Below are 13,784 nucleotides of genomic sequence, written 5' to 3' on the forward strand. Positions count from 1 at the left end.
TTATGGCCAGGCATATGGTTGATTTTGGAGAATGTTCCATGTGTAGATGAGAAGCTTGCATATTTTGTGGTTGTTGGATGAAATGTTCTAGAAATGTCTATTAGGCCCATTCGGTCTACAGTCTGGCTTAAGTCCAGAGTTTCTTTGTTGATTTTCATACTCAGTGATCTGCCTAGTGATGTCAGTGGGTTATTGAAGTTCCCCACTATTACTGTATTGCTATCAATCTGTTTTCCTCGATCTAGTAGTATTTGTTTTATGAATCTGGGTGCTCTAGTATTGAGTACATATATATTAAGGATAGTTAAATCTTGTTTTATTGAAACCTTTATTATTATATACTACCTTTTTTTGTCTTTTTAACATTATTGGTTTCAAGTCTATTTTATCTGATATAAGAATGGTTATTCCTGCTCCCTTTGTTTTCCTTTTACATCATATATCCTTCTCCACCCTAATAAGGTTTGGCTTGTCCCCAGCCAAATCTCATCTTGAATTGTAACTCCCACGATTCTCACGTGTTATGGGAGGTGATTGAATTATGGGGGCATGTATTTCCTGCATTGTTCTTGTAATAGTGAATGAGTCTCACGAGATCTGATGGATTTAAAAATGGGAGATTCCCTGCATAAGCTCCTTTCCCCCCTCCCCCAATTTTTTTTCTAGCCATGCTGGCAGCTGATTAGATTGTACCCACCCAAATTAAGAGTGGGTCTGCCCTTCCGACTCGACTGACTCAAATGTTAATCTCCTTTGGCAACACCCTCACAGACACACCCAGGATCAATACTTTGCATCCTTGGATCCAATCAAGTTGACACTTAGTGTTAACCATCACACACTCCTTTGTTTTGAGTCTTTGTCTGTCTTTAAATTCAGTTTGCCACTTTGTAGCTTTTGTGTGGAATATTTAGGCTATTTACATTCAAGGTTAATATTGACATGTGAGGTTTTGTACCTGTCATGAAGTTTTTAGCCTGTTGTGTTGGAGTTTCAATTGTGTAATTGTTTTCTAGGATTGTGAGCTTTGTACTTATGTGTCCTTTTATGATGGCAAGTATCATCCTTTAGTTTCCATGTTTAGAACTTCTTTGGGCTTTTCTTGTTGGACCATTCTAGTATCAGTGAATTTCCTTAGCATTTGTTTGTCTGAGAAATAATTTATTTTCCTTAACTTATGAAGCTTAATTTGGTAGGATATAAAATTCTTAGCTAGGCATGGTGTCTCATGCCTGTAATCCCAGCACTTTGGGTGGCCAAGGCAGGACCATCACTTGAAGCAAGGAGTTCAAGACCAGCCTGGGCAACAAAGTGAGACCCTGCCTCTGCCAAAAAAAAAAAAAAAAAGAAAAAGAAAAAGAAAAGAAAAAAATTGGAAAAAGGAATCTTGACTGACTCTTCTTTTCTAAGGAGACTAAAAATATGCCCCCAGTCTCTTCAGGCTTGTGGGATTTCTGCTGAGAAGTCCACTGTTAGTCTGTTGGGATTTTCTTTATAGGTGATTAGATACTTTTCTTGCCACTCTTGGGAATTTTTCCTTCCTATTGACTTTGGATAGTGTGATGACGATATGCCTTGGTGAGGTTCTTCTTGCAATGTACCTTTCAGAAATTTTCTGAGCTTCTTGTGTGTATATGTCTAAATGTCTCCCAAAACCAGGGAAGTATTTTGAATTATTTCCTCAAATAAGTTTTCCACACTTTAAACTTCTTCTTTTCCCTCTCAAATACCTATAAACTCAGAGGCTTGGATGACATAATGTATGTTGTATTGGGTCCTTTGGCTTTGGTTCTGGGTGCTTTCAGTGGCAAAAGGTCTGTATAAGTTCATTTGTTATAGAGAGCCTTTTTATAGTTACTTTTCCAAATGCTGGCTGGGTAGTGATGTACTTGGTGTGTGAACAGGCTCACTGCCTCCTGTGGGGCAAGGGTGGTGAGTCTCAAGAGGTGTATCTCATTCCCCAGTGCTGCACACTTGCGTCAAATTTTCTTTGGTGTTGTGCAGTTCAACTTGCAGTTCAATAGGTAGTGCTTATGGGCAAAAGCTGGGTGCAGGCAATGCAGATGGGTACACACTTGATCTTCGTGTACTGGGAGAAGCTCTCTGTTTCTTCACACAATGAGCTGATCTGTGGAATGTTCAGTGGTCTGAGCTCTCTGCTCAGCTGCAGAGTGGGGGAACCAAGATAGGTGGGGCCAGACCAGGTGGGCCCATATGCAGGTCCCCCAGTAGCAGGTGTAAGCCTCAGCTCTGAGGTGGTCCAGTGGGCAGCTGCCAAGTGTACCATAGGTGTGCCTCTGCTGCCCTATGTTCTTTGCATAAGAATGGGGGAGGATGGCCTAAATTCCTAACCTATAAGAGTGGATGCTCCAAATGCCTGCAGATATATCTGGACATCAAGTGGAAAGAGTACAGCTGCACCAAGTTCTCTGCACCAGAAGGGAGGGACAGCTCAGTCTTGTAACCCAAAAGAATGAATGTGCCACATGCCTGGAAATATGCCCTGGCAAAGAGCAAAGATATCATTGTTGCAACAAGGTCTTTGCAGGGTATGATAGGGCCAGCTCAAGCTTCTAATTTGGGGTAGCAGATGCCCTTCAAATATGCCTGGGGAAGGAGAAGACAGCCATTGCCACAACAAGGTAGTTCCATGGGAATGGTCGGGTGACTTAAACTTCTAATCTGTAGGAGTGGGTGTGCCAAATACCTCCAGTTACATCTGGGTGTGGCAAAGAGGGAGTGCTCCTGCACCAAGTTCTTCATGTGGGAAGGGAGTGGCAGCTCAAGCTCCTATTCCAAGGGGGCAGGTGCACCAAAAACCTGAAGATATGTCTGGGTATGGAGTAGAGAGTGTGCCACTGCCACAAGATCTCTGCATGGGAAGAGAGAGGTGGTCCAAGCTAATAATCCAGGTGAGCAGCTGCTCTGAATGCATGGAAATATGCCTGGATGTGGAGTGGAGGAAGCACCACTGCACCAATATCTCCGCACAGGAAGAGAGTGGCGGCTTACCCTGCTAATCCAGGTGGGCAGGTACTCCAAATGCCTGGAAACATGCCTGTGCATGGAGTGGAGAAACTACCACTGCATCAGATCCCTGCATGGGAAAGGAGGGGGCAGCTTAGGCTGCTAATCTGGGCAAATAGGTACTCCAAATGCCTGGGAATGTGCCGTGGATGGGGCACCACTGCATCCAGAGCTTTGCAAGGGAAGGCAGGCTTGGCTTATGCTCCCAATTCAGATGAACATGAATGGGGTCTGCCTCTCTCCCACTCCTTGCAAATGGTAGGGTACTCTTCCCTGAATGACCAAGGGTGTAGGCTGGGGCATCCAGCAATGACACATGCAGAGCAATTTCAGGTTGCAAAGCTGTCCCTGGCTGCAAGTCTCACTGTGCAGGAGAAACCCTGGCTTCAGCAACTTTTCTTCTGTTCCAGTCCTGCAATGGGAGAGAGCCCGATCCAGCACCTACTGCTGCTGGCATGCAGTCCACACTTGCTGCTTAATTCTGTCTATGAGAACCCTTCATCTGCTCCAGAACAAGTGCTCCAATTTCTGGCCTGAGGCTAAAATGCCTGCAGCAGCTGCTGCTGTCAGGTTGCCAAACAATGACTGACTTTGTGTGAATCCAGGTTAAAAATGGCATCCTCTTCTCAGTCCTGGGTCTGGGAAGATGCCTGCAGCTTTTACCAGCATCATTCCCTTTCTCTGTCTCACAGTATCTCCTCGAGGTAGTCCCAGGGCTTGGGAGAAAAAATGTGTTCTTCCTTAGCCTGGAATGCACGGATTCCTAGTGGAAAGGAGAGTTACAGAGGAAGACTCTCTGCCCTTCTCAGGTACTGGGGCTTCACTCACATTTATCAGGCAAATGTCATCATGGGGGCTGTTTGTGCACATTCTCTTCCCCAGGATCTGAAATGTACTTTGCTATTCTGGTGAATTCCTATTTTTCTTCTTGCATTAAAGCTCAGAGTTAATCTTTACACACTATTTTTCTATTTCCAAGTGGCTTTAGCATACTGAAAGCCTCTAGTCTGCCATCTTTTTGGCAGGGGTGGGAACCTTGTTTTGTTGATTATTTTCTCTGTGGTGAAGAAACTTTAATTTGATGTAGTTCTACTTTATTTTTGCTTTTGTTGCCTGTCATGGACTACACTTTGAGTAGCAAATATCTAATCCACTGAAAAAGGCATGATATTCTTTCATTATCATAAACCTTTCTTTTAAGGAGAATGTTATATCCAAGGTAAGAAAAAAATTGATTTTGAAATTTTGTTTTGGATCATAGCCACACTGCTAGTGAGATTTATAGGTGAATTAAATCTTATTTCCCCTTTTTATGGTAATTTAATGTTGGAGAAGTTGATTTCAGAGTCAAGAAACTGCAATTGGTTTAACATCAATAATATAATTTTATCAAACAGCATTGCTTCATGTTTTGTCAAAGAATTTCTTATTCCATTTAATTCTTTTAAAGGCACTATTGATCGAATTTTGGTTCCTGCACTTTTTATATTTAGCATTAATAATGTCTATATGGTAGGAGACAGCAACATTTTAATGGCAGTTAATGTTTGTACTGTCAGAATTTCCATAACAAAAACAATCAATTGCCATATTAAGTGGATGATTGCACAGTAATCTCTAATTTATGTCTAAGTAACACTTACCTTGTATATTACTAATGGAAAATGAATATTCATTACTTACATCATCATGAAAGTATTCATAGATTTAAATTAAGAATTCAGCAATACTGAATACTATTCTAATATAGTAAGCAATACTGTCATAATATAGTTAACAAATAGATGACATGAACTATACCATATAGCATCAGATTTAACCTTTGCAGTAATACCAACAGAAGACTTTTTGCTCACATTGCCGGAGGCTTCTCTATCAGTACACTAGTCAGAAATGCAGTTCCTCATGTGAAAACACAGGTTATTTAGATGTTTGGCTAACAAGATCTTTGATTATCAGACTCGTTGGTCCTTTGTCAGGAAAAAGTTTCAATATACTGATTTTTGTTAGAAGATACGGTGCTGTCATCTGCTAAACACTTATCAGTATAAATAAACAAGTTGCCTGTTTTCTGAATCAATAATATTAAAACAATAGTCTGACAATAGTTCAAAATAGTAAAGCTGTCTGTGATGTGTATGCTGCCCTTTGAATATGGAGTCCTTATGTAGTATGTAAATGAATAATCCTACATGGCAGCGCTGGTTGCTTCCCTGAGCTTGTCTCATCCCAGGGCTGTTTTCTCATGGTATCCCATATTGAGATTGCAGTTGTACTGGATTGATCTCTACTCTCCAAATTAACCGCACGAAGTCAATTGTAGAGAACGATGACACTTGAAGTTTAGTGCAGTTACCACAAGCAGAAGGGATCAGTTCTATGCAGGTTTCTGTATGGATGCCTCTTGGTGGAGAAGCTGATGTGTGTAGGTCCTCTGTCCATGGAGCTTGTAGGTCACCTCTTAAGCAGAAAGAGGGGAATGCATGAAGGTCTTTGCATGACGGTCTTTGCATTTATCAGCCATCTTGTAGTTAGCAGACTGGGGCCTATGTCTCAGCTCCATAGATTTATCCAGTCATAACAGCAGATTTACCACCACGGTGCTCAAAACAAAGGAGATCGGACAGGGATTTCTTCTTTGCCTAAAGGCCACATTCCCTCAATATTTGTGCTACACTCAGCCTTGATTTCCATGTTACCTTAACTAGAAGTGCATGTGCACAACACATATGGCTTGTTTGGAAGGGACCTGTGGAATCATCTAGTCCAATAGCCTTTCCAATGCAGTAATACCCTTTCCATCGTCTTTAATCACGTATCATCTCTTTGAGTGTTTCCAGTAATAAGCTGCATTTTCAACAGTCCATTTCATTTCAGTCCATTTCAGGACCCCAGAACCCCAGATCTAATTACTAGAAACATTCTTCATATATTCGTTTTCTTAATTTTTTATTTAATAAATTATTAGTTAATTATAAGTTCATTATTAATTTCCTTGGAATATCATTATTCAATTCAAATTACTTTTTCTGAAATGGCACGAGCTTTGATCTCTTTAAAACATATTTATCAAAGCTGAAATTGAAGTTCATATATAGCCGTAAATATATAGAGGTAGAATATAGGTTTATGGAATTTTATAGTTTGAGAAAATTATATAATAGTTTACATAGTATTTTCCTTAACTTTTTCTTCACAGATGTTAAATATTGTATTCCCCTTTCTTAGTTTTAAATATCTGCAGAATCTCTTCTAGCATGTATCAAAATACCACTGAAAGTAAGTTTTCTATAGAATGAAACTGATTGTATAGAAATGTTCAAGGTCGTTTAGTCTAATTAGCAGTGAAGTCAATCAATATGCACTGAATGCAGTGGATGACTATAGAAATAATTAAGCTAATTGTCTTTAGGGAATGTATGCAGGTTTCTTTTCCAATTTGCCATGCTCTGTCTGAGACTGCCTTTTCCCCTCCCCTTTCTAGTTCTTTTTATGTTTCTTTTGCGAGATCAATAAAGATCCAGATCAGAATTTAAATTAGGTTCTTATGGGAACTCTGACTCTATCCTTTCTTCTTCTCTTTTAACCAGACCACCCTTGCCTTTTTTTCTTTATGAAAGATTTGGACTTAGCTTGAATAAATCATCATTGTGGTTCTACTAGCATGCTAATGAGACAAAGTGAGGGTGCATACTGGTTGGAAAGTTTTGATGGCCAACTATATGTGGGTTAGGCCATGTGTGCTGAGGATTGCTGTGTGCTGGGATGGCTGTTTGATCAATTTGGGTGCATTATTACCCTCATTTATATTTGGTGGGGAGGAATACTGGCAGATAATGTTAAAAAAAAGGGACAATTTCAATCAGGTTGCGTAGGGACTGGGGAGGTGCTCAGAGCACTCTTTCTACAGGGCACACAGAGCTATCAAGGCCTGGGGTATTACTCATAGCTTTTCTCAAAAAGCTTTACCTACCTCTTAAATGCCTTATCTAAAATAATTATCATGAGACATTTAGTAGGAAATTTGGAATCGTAGTGAAAAGAAATCCTCATGGTTCCACTTTTTTTGTAATACTTCCTGGAGCCTTCAGCTATATTTTGCCTATATATAACAGCAAATACTTTGGGAAGAAAAAAAATCAACACATATTAAATGAATGTCTGTAGAACATTCTTGCAGGGAAATGATCAAGTCTAAGAGAAAGTCTGTCTTCTAGTAATGTATAAACTAAGTAGAGGAGGAAGGATGAAAAAGTAATGCATAAAAAACTATTCAGGCCCAATGTGTTTTCTTAAAAAGGTTAAAAAAAAAAAAAAAGATGTGTGTGTGTGCGTGTGTATGTGACACCAAAGAAAGTTATGTACATTACAACAACAATTAGAAAAATAACAATGCTAAATATTGTGCCCCTTAACTTTGTCCGTTGTCTACATGTTCTGATAATGCCAGGTTTTTGTTCTATATCTTCAAACTACCCTTCCCAGTTCATTTCTTTATCCTGTATATAATGTGTCTTTTTTTCTCTGTTTTTAAGATTTTTATTGATGGTGTTTAGCAATTTGGTTATATTCCTTAGCATTTTTAATGTTTCTTTTGATTGGCATTCATTAAGCTTGGATCTGTGGATTATATTTTTTTCCATAAAATTTAAAGGATATGAGGGCCATTGTTTATTCAAAAGATTTTTTCTGTTCACTGACCCTCTTCTTGTACTCCAATTACATATTTGTTAGAAGACCTGATATTTTCCACAGATCACTGATGTTCAATTTCTTTTGTTTGTTATTTAGTCTTCTTTTCTGTGTTCTTTATTTTGGACAGTTTCTATGGCCATGTCTTTAAATCACTTATCTCTTCTTTTATAGTGACTATTATGATGTTAATTCCATTTAGTGTATTTTACACTTTAGATATTATGTTGCTTCATGCCTAAAAGTTTGATTTGGGTCCTTTAAAATATCTTCCATTTCTTTTCTCACATGCTCATGTCTTTCTTTCCCTTCTTGAAATATGAGACATTTTTAACATCCTCGTTCATTAGTTTCATCATCTCTGTTTCTGAGACTGTTCCTATTGATTGATATTTTCCCTTATTGTAAGCCATAGTTTTCTACTTTTTCCAATTGGCAATTTTTGAATGGATGGTAGACATTGTGAATTGTACATTGCTGGTGACAGATTTTGTTTTCCTTTTAATACTATTAGAGTTTGTTTTGGTTTGCAATGTTACTTTGTAGCAATTGGAATGTTACAAGGTTTGCTTTTAATTTTGTTAGAACTTTAATCTATGGCTGATATAGCCCTGCTATATCAATACACTTCTGAAGATTTTACTCAATGCGTCATCTATTATAAGATCTATTCACTCTGGCAGGTGTGTGCACAACCTATTCTCAATTCTGTGTGCTTAGGAAATTGATTGCTCTATTCCAGAGGCTTTTCTTTACTGTGTAGTTTCCTTAGCCACAGACTCAAAAGTACGCCTCTGCAGATTTGTGGAATTCTGTGTTTTTTTTTTTTTTTTTTTTGTTTTTGTTTTTTGTTTTTTTGTAGCTCCCTCCTCTCCTGTGCTCTTTCTTATGTAATTCCACCTGTCTTGGTTTTCCCAAGCTTCCTTCTCCTCATAGCAAGATGCCCAACTCTGAATTTTCCCTTTCCCACACAGCCCTTCTTCCCTCCCTGTAGCCTGGAAACTGCCTCTTGGGACCTACGCCTGTGGAATAGTAGGGCTCATTTTACTTGTTTCCCTTTCTTCATGGATTACAGCATTGAATTGCTTTTCATCCAATGTCCAAAGATTGTTGTTTCATATACTTTGTCTGATTTTCTATTGGCTATAATAAAAAGTTAAATCTTGTCCCTGTTATTCCATCTTGACTAGCAAAATCTCTACTGTGGTTTTTAAAAACATATTTTCTAGTAAGTTGTGCTGATTAGAAAATATACTCTCTCATCCTAGTCTTTTGCAGTTGTTGAGGCTTATTTTGGGGCCTTTATGGTATTTGCCTTTGTGATATGAATTATTGAAAAGGTGTGTTAGGATTCACAGTATTATTGTAAATTTGTCTATTTCTCCTTATCTTTCAACGTTTTGCTTTTTATACTTATAATTTATGCTATTAGAACTATTCGTGTTTTGTTATTGGTTGATATTAAATTTACTATTGCTTTATTTTCTTAGTGAATTGAATCTTTTGAAACGCAAGTGACCATCTTTATTACTGGTAATGTTTTTTGTCTTAATGCCTATTTTCACTGGTTTTAATATAACTTTTTGTTTTCATAGCTCATCTTTTCCCACATCCTTGCCAAAACTTATTTTTCTTTTCTTTTTTTTTTTTTCTTTTCTTTTTTTTTTTTTTTGAGACAGTGTCTTGTTCTGTCATCTAGGCTGGAGTGCAGTGGCCCAACCTCAGTTCACTGCAACCTCTGCCTCCTTAGTTCAAGCAATTCTCCTGCCTCAACTTTTCAAGTAGCTGGGATTACAGGTGTGTGCCACCACATCCACCTAATTTTTGTATTTTTAGTAGAGATGGGGTTTCACCATGTTGGCCAGGCTGGCCTCGAACTCCTGACCTCAAGTGATATGCTCTCCTCAGCCTTCCTAAGTGCTAGGATTACAGGCATTAGCCACCGCATCCAGCCTATTTTTCATCTTTCTTATAAAAGCCATTTTAACAGGTGTGAGGTGATATCTCACCATGGTTTTAATTTGCATTTCTCTGATGATTAGTGATGTTTAGCACCTTTTCATATATCTGTTGGTCATTTATATGAATTCTCTGCAAAAATGACAATTAAGATACTTGTTCATTTTTAAATTGGCATGTTTTCTTGATATTGAGTTGTTTGAGTTCTTTATATATATTGAATATTAGTCCCTTATCAGATGTATGGTTTGCAAATAATTTCTCTTAATCCATGGGTTGTGTCTCTACTCTGTTAAATTTTTTTTCCTATGAAAGAAGATTTTAGTTTGACATAATCTCATTTATCTATTTTTAGACAACAGAAGAAGCTTTTTAGTTTGACATAACCTCATTTGTCTATTTTTACTTTTGTTGCCTGTACTTTTGAGGTAATATTGAAAACATTATTGCCCAGGCCAATATCATGGAGCTTTTTCCCCATGTATTTTTCTTAACAGTTTCAGTTTCAAGTCTTATATTTAAGTCTTGAATCTAACATTTTGAGTTGATTTTTGTATATCATTTGAGAGAAGAGCCCAATATTCTTCTTCTCTATGTGACTAGCCAGTTTTTACAATACTATTTATGTAAAAGACAATTGTTTCCTTGTTTTGTATTTTTGGTATCTTTGTTGAAAATCATTTGACTGTAAATATGTAGGTTTACTTTGGAGCTCTTTATCCACTCTGTGTTGATGTGTCTGTTTTTATGCCAGTACCGTGCTGTTTTAATTCCTATAGCTTTGTAATGTACTTTGAAATCGGACTGTGATTTCTGTGGAAAATGCCATTGAAATTTTGTTGGAGATTGCATTGGATCTGTAACATGGCTTTGGGTAATTCTTTTTTATTTTTTGAGACCAAGTCTTGCTCTGTTGCCCAGGCTAGCGTGCAGTGGCATGATATCGGCTCACTGCAACCTCTGCCTCCCAGGTTCAAGCAATTCTCCTGCTTCAGCCTCCCAAGTAGCTGGGGTTCCAGATGCCTGCCACTGTGCCGAGCTAATTTTTGTATTTTTAGTAGAGATGGGGTTTCACCATGTTGGTCAGGCTGGTCTTGAACTCCTGACCTTGTTATCCACCCACCTTGGCCTCCAAAAGTGCTGGGATTACAGGCCTGAGTCACCGTGCCCCTGCCTGGCTTTGGGTAATTCTATAGTTTGAATGTTTGTTTCCTCCAAAACTCACATTGAAATTTAATTGCCATTGTAATAATATTAGGAAGTGGGACCTTTAAGAGTTGATTAGGCCATGAATGCTCTCTCTTCATGAATAAATAAATGCTGTTATTTTGGGAGTGGGTTTGTTATAAAAGGATGAGTTCAGTTCCTTCTCTCTCTCTGTCACCCTCTCTTTGCCCTTATGCTATGTTATGACATCTCAAGAAGGCCCTTGTTAGATGCTGGTACTGTAGTCTTACACTTCCCAACCTCCAGAACTGTGAGAAATAAGTTTCTGTTTCTTATAAATTATCCAGTCTGTGATATTCTGTTATAGTAGCAGAATATATAAAATTGGTATCAAGAAGAGGGGCTGTTGCTGTAACAAATACCTGAAAATGTAGAGGCAGCTTTGAAATTGAGTAAGGGATAGAAGCTGAAAAAATTTAGAAGAGGAGGTTAGGAAAAAACCTAGGTTGCTGTAAATGAGGTATTAAGAGTAATTCTGGTGAGGGCTCAGGCAAGAAGAGCTGTAGTGAAAGCCTGAGACCTCTTCGAGGTTACTTAAGTGGTTGTCATCCTAATGTTGGTAGAAATGTGGGCAGTGAAGGTAATTCTGATGAGATCTCAGAAATAAAGATCAAGGTACTGGGGTACTAGACTCTGGAGGGATGATCATCATCTTTGTTATAAAGTGACAAAGAACTTGGCTGCATTGTGTCGACGCCTAGGCAAAGCAGTGAACTAGGATATCTGGCTGGAGGAATATCTAGGCAGAAAAGCATTGAAGGATCTATGTGGCTTCTCTTAACTGCATATAGTAAAATTCAAGGAAAGAGAAATGATTTAAAGGTGGAATTAATAATTAAAATGGAAGCAGAATGAAAAGATGTGGAAAATTGTCAGCCTGGCAATGTAAAAAATTTTTAAAGCATGTTTGGGAGAGAATCCTAAGGATGTTGCCAAGTGACTGCTGAAGGGATTGATATGGCTAGAAAAAAGTCAGGTGCTATTCACTAAGACAATGGGAGAATGACTCCAATGGCATTTCAGAAATCTTCGGACGAAGCCAGGGTCTTGAGGGCAAGGTTTCTGGAGAGGGGCCCAGGGCATGCATGGGGCTTCAGCTTTTACTGCCCTGTCCCTCCTCGAGTATCTGCTCCTCACATTCCAGAACAACACTTCTCCACTGCCCCAACTGTGGCTCAAGAAGGCCCAGGTGCTGGTCTGACCACCACTGGGGATGGAACAGCTGTGAATGTAGGCAGTGTCCACATGGTGCTAACCCTAGAGAGGTGCAGAGTACATGAGTTGTGGGACTATGGAGGTCTCAACCTAGGTTTCAAAGAATGTATTGAATAGTGTTGGGACCCAGATGAAAACCTGCCATAGAGAAATAGCTGCCAAATAGAGTCTCCACTAGAACTATGCTTACTGGAGCCCTGGGGGTGGGGCAGCCCACTCCAGAACAATAGCACGGCCAGTGTGCAATGCCAGCCTGGGAGACTTGCAGGTATGAGACCCTAACCTGTGGGAGCTACTGTGTGGGCTGAGCCCAACAAAGCCATAGGGCAGGGCTGTCCAAGGCCATGGGTCCCCACCTCCCATTCCAGTGTGCATAGAAGGTGGGACATAGAGGCAAGGAAGATTATTCTGGAGCCTTAGGATTTGATGTTGTTCACCCTATTTGGTTTTGGACTTACTTAGGACTGGTTATCCCTTTTTTCCTTGCCTTTTTCTCCCTTCTGGAAGGAGAATGTCTGTCTTGTGTCTATCTGACCATTGTGTTTTAGAGGTAGACAGCTTATTTGATTACACAGGCTCATGGCTGAAGAGCAAGTTGCCTTAGGATGAATTGTGCCTTGAATCTCACCCTATGATGTTGAAGATGAGACTTTGGACTTTTGAATTTGTGCTAGAACACATTAAGAGTTTTAGGGCTACTGAGATAGAATCAATGCATTTTGTATGTAAGAGGGACATTAGTTTTGGAGAGTCGGGGCGGAATACTATGGTTGGAATATTTGTCTTAAAGTGGGACTTTTAAGAGATGATTGGGCCGTGAAGTCTACACCTTTATGAATGGATGGATGGATGTTTTTTTTTGTGTGTGTATGGGAATGGGTTTGTTATACAAGGGTGAGTTTGGCTCCCTTCACTGTCTCTCTCCCTTCTCTTTCTCTCTCTCCCTCTCTTTGCTCTTATACCATTTTATGACATACCAAGAAGGCCCTTGTTCCATATTGCCAGCACCTTGATCTTGGCCTTCCCAGACCCCAGAACAAAAATGCATTTTTGTTCATTATAAATTGCTCAGTCTGTATTCTGCAATAACAGCACAAAAGGAACTAAGAAATGTAGTATGGACATTTGAGCAATATTTATTCTTTCAATCCTTTAACACAGGATATCTTTCCATTTATTTGTGTGTTCTTCAATTTCTTTCATCAATGTTTTATAGTTTTCAGTATACATTTCTTTCACTGTCTTGGTTAATTTACTCCTAAATATTTTATTTTTTAATGCTATTATAAATTGCTTTATTATTTTCTTTTTCTGATAGTTTATCGTTAGTGTATAGAAATGCTACATACTTTTGTGTGTTGACTTTGTGTTCTGTAACTTTACTGAATTCATGTATTTTTTTTTTTGGTGGAGTCTTTAGGGCTTTCTATATATATGATCATGTCATTTGCAAACAAATTCAATTTAACTTGTTCCTTTTCAATTTGGATGCCTTATATTTCTTTCACTTGTCTGATTGCCCTCTCTAGTACTTCCAGTACTATATTGAGTAGAAATGGTGAGAGTGGGCATCCTTGTCTACTTCTTGATCTTAAAGAAAAAGCTTTCAATATTTGTTGAGTATGATGTTAGCTGTAATTTTGTCATATATGGCCTTTATTATG

This window comes from Macaca nemestrina, chromosome 7, assembly GCF_043159975.1.
Source record: "Macaca nemestrina isolate mMacNem1 chromosome 7, mMacNem.hap1, whole genome shotgun sequence".
Lineage (NCBI taxonomy): Eukaryota > Metazoa > Chordata > Mammalia > Primates > Cercopithecidae > Macaca > Macaca nemestrina.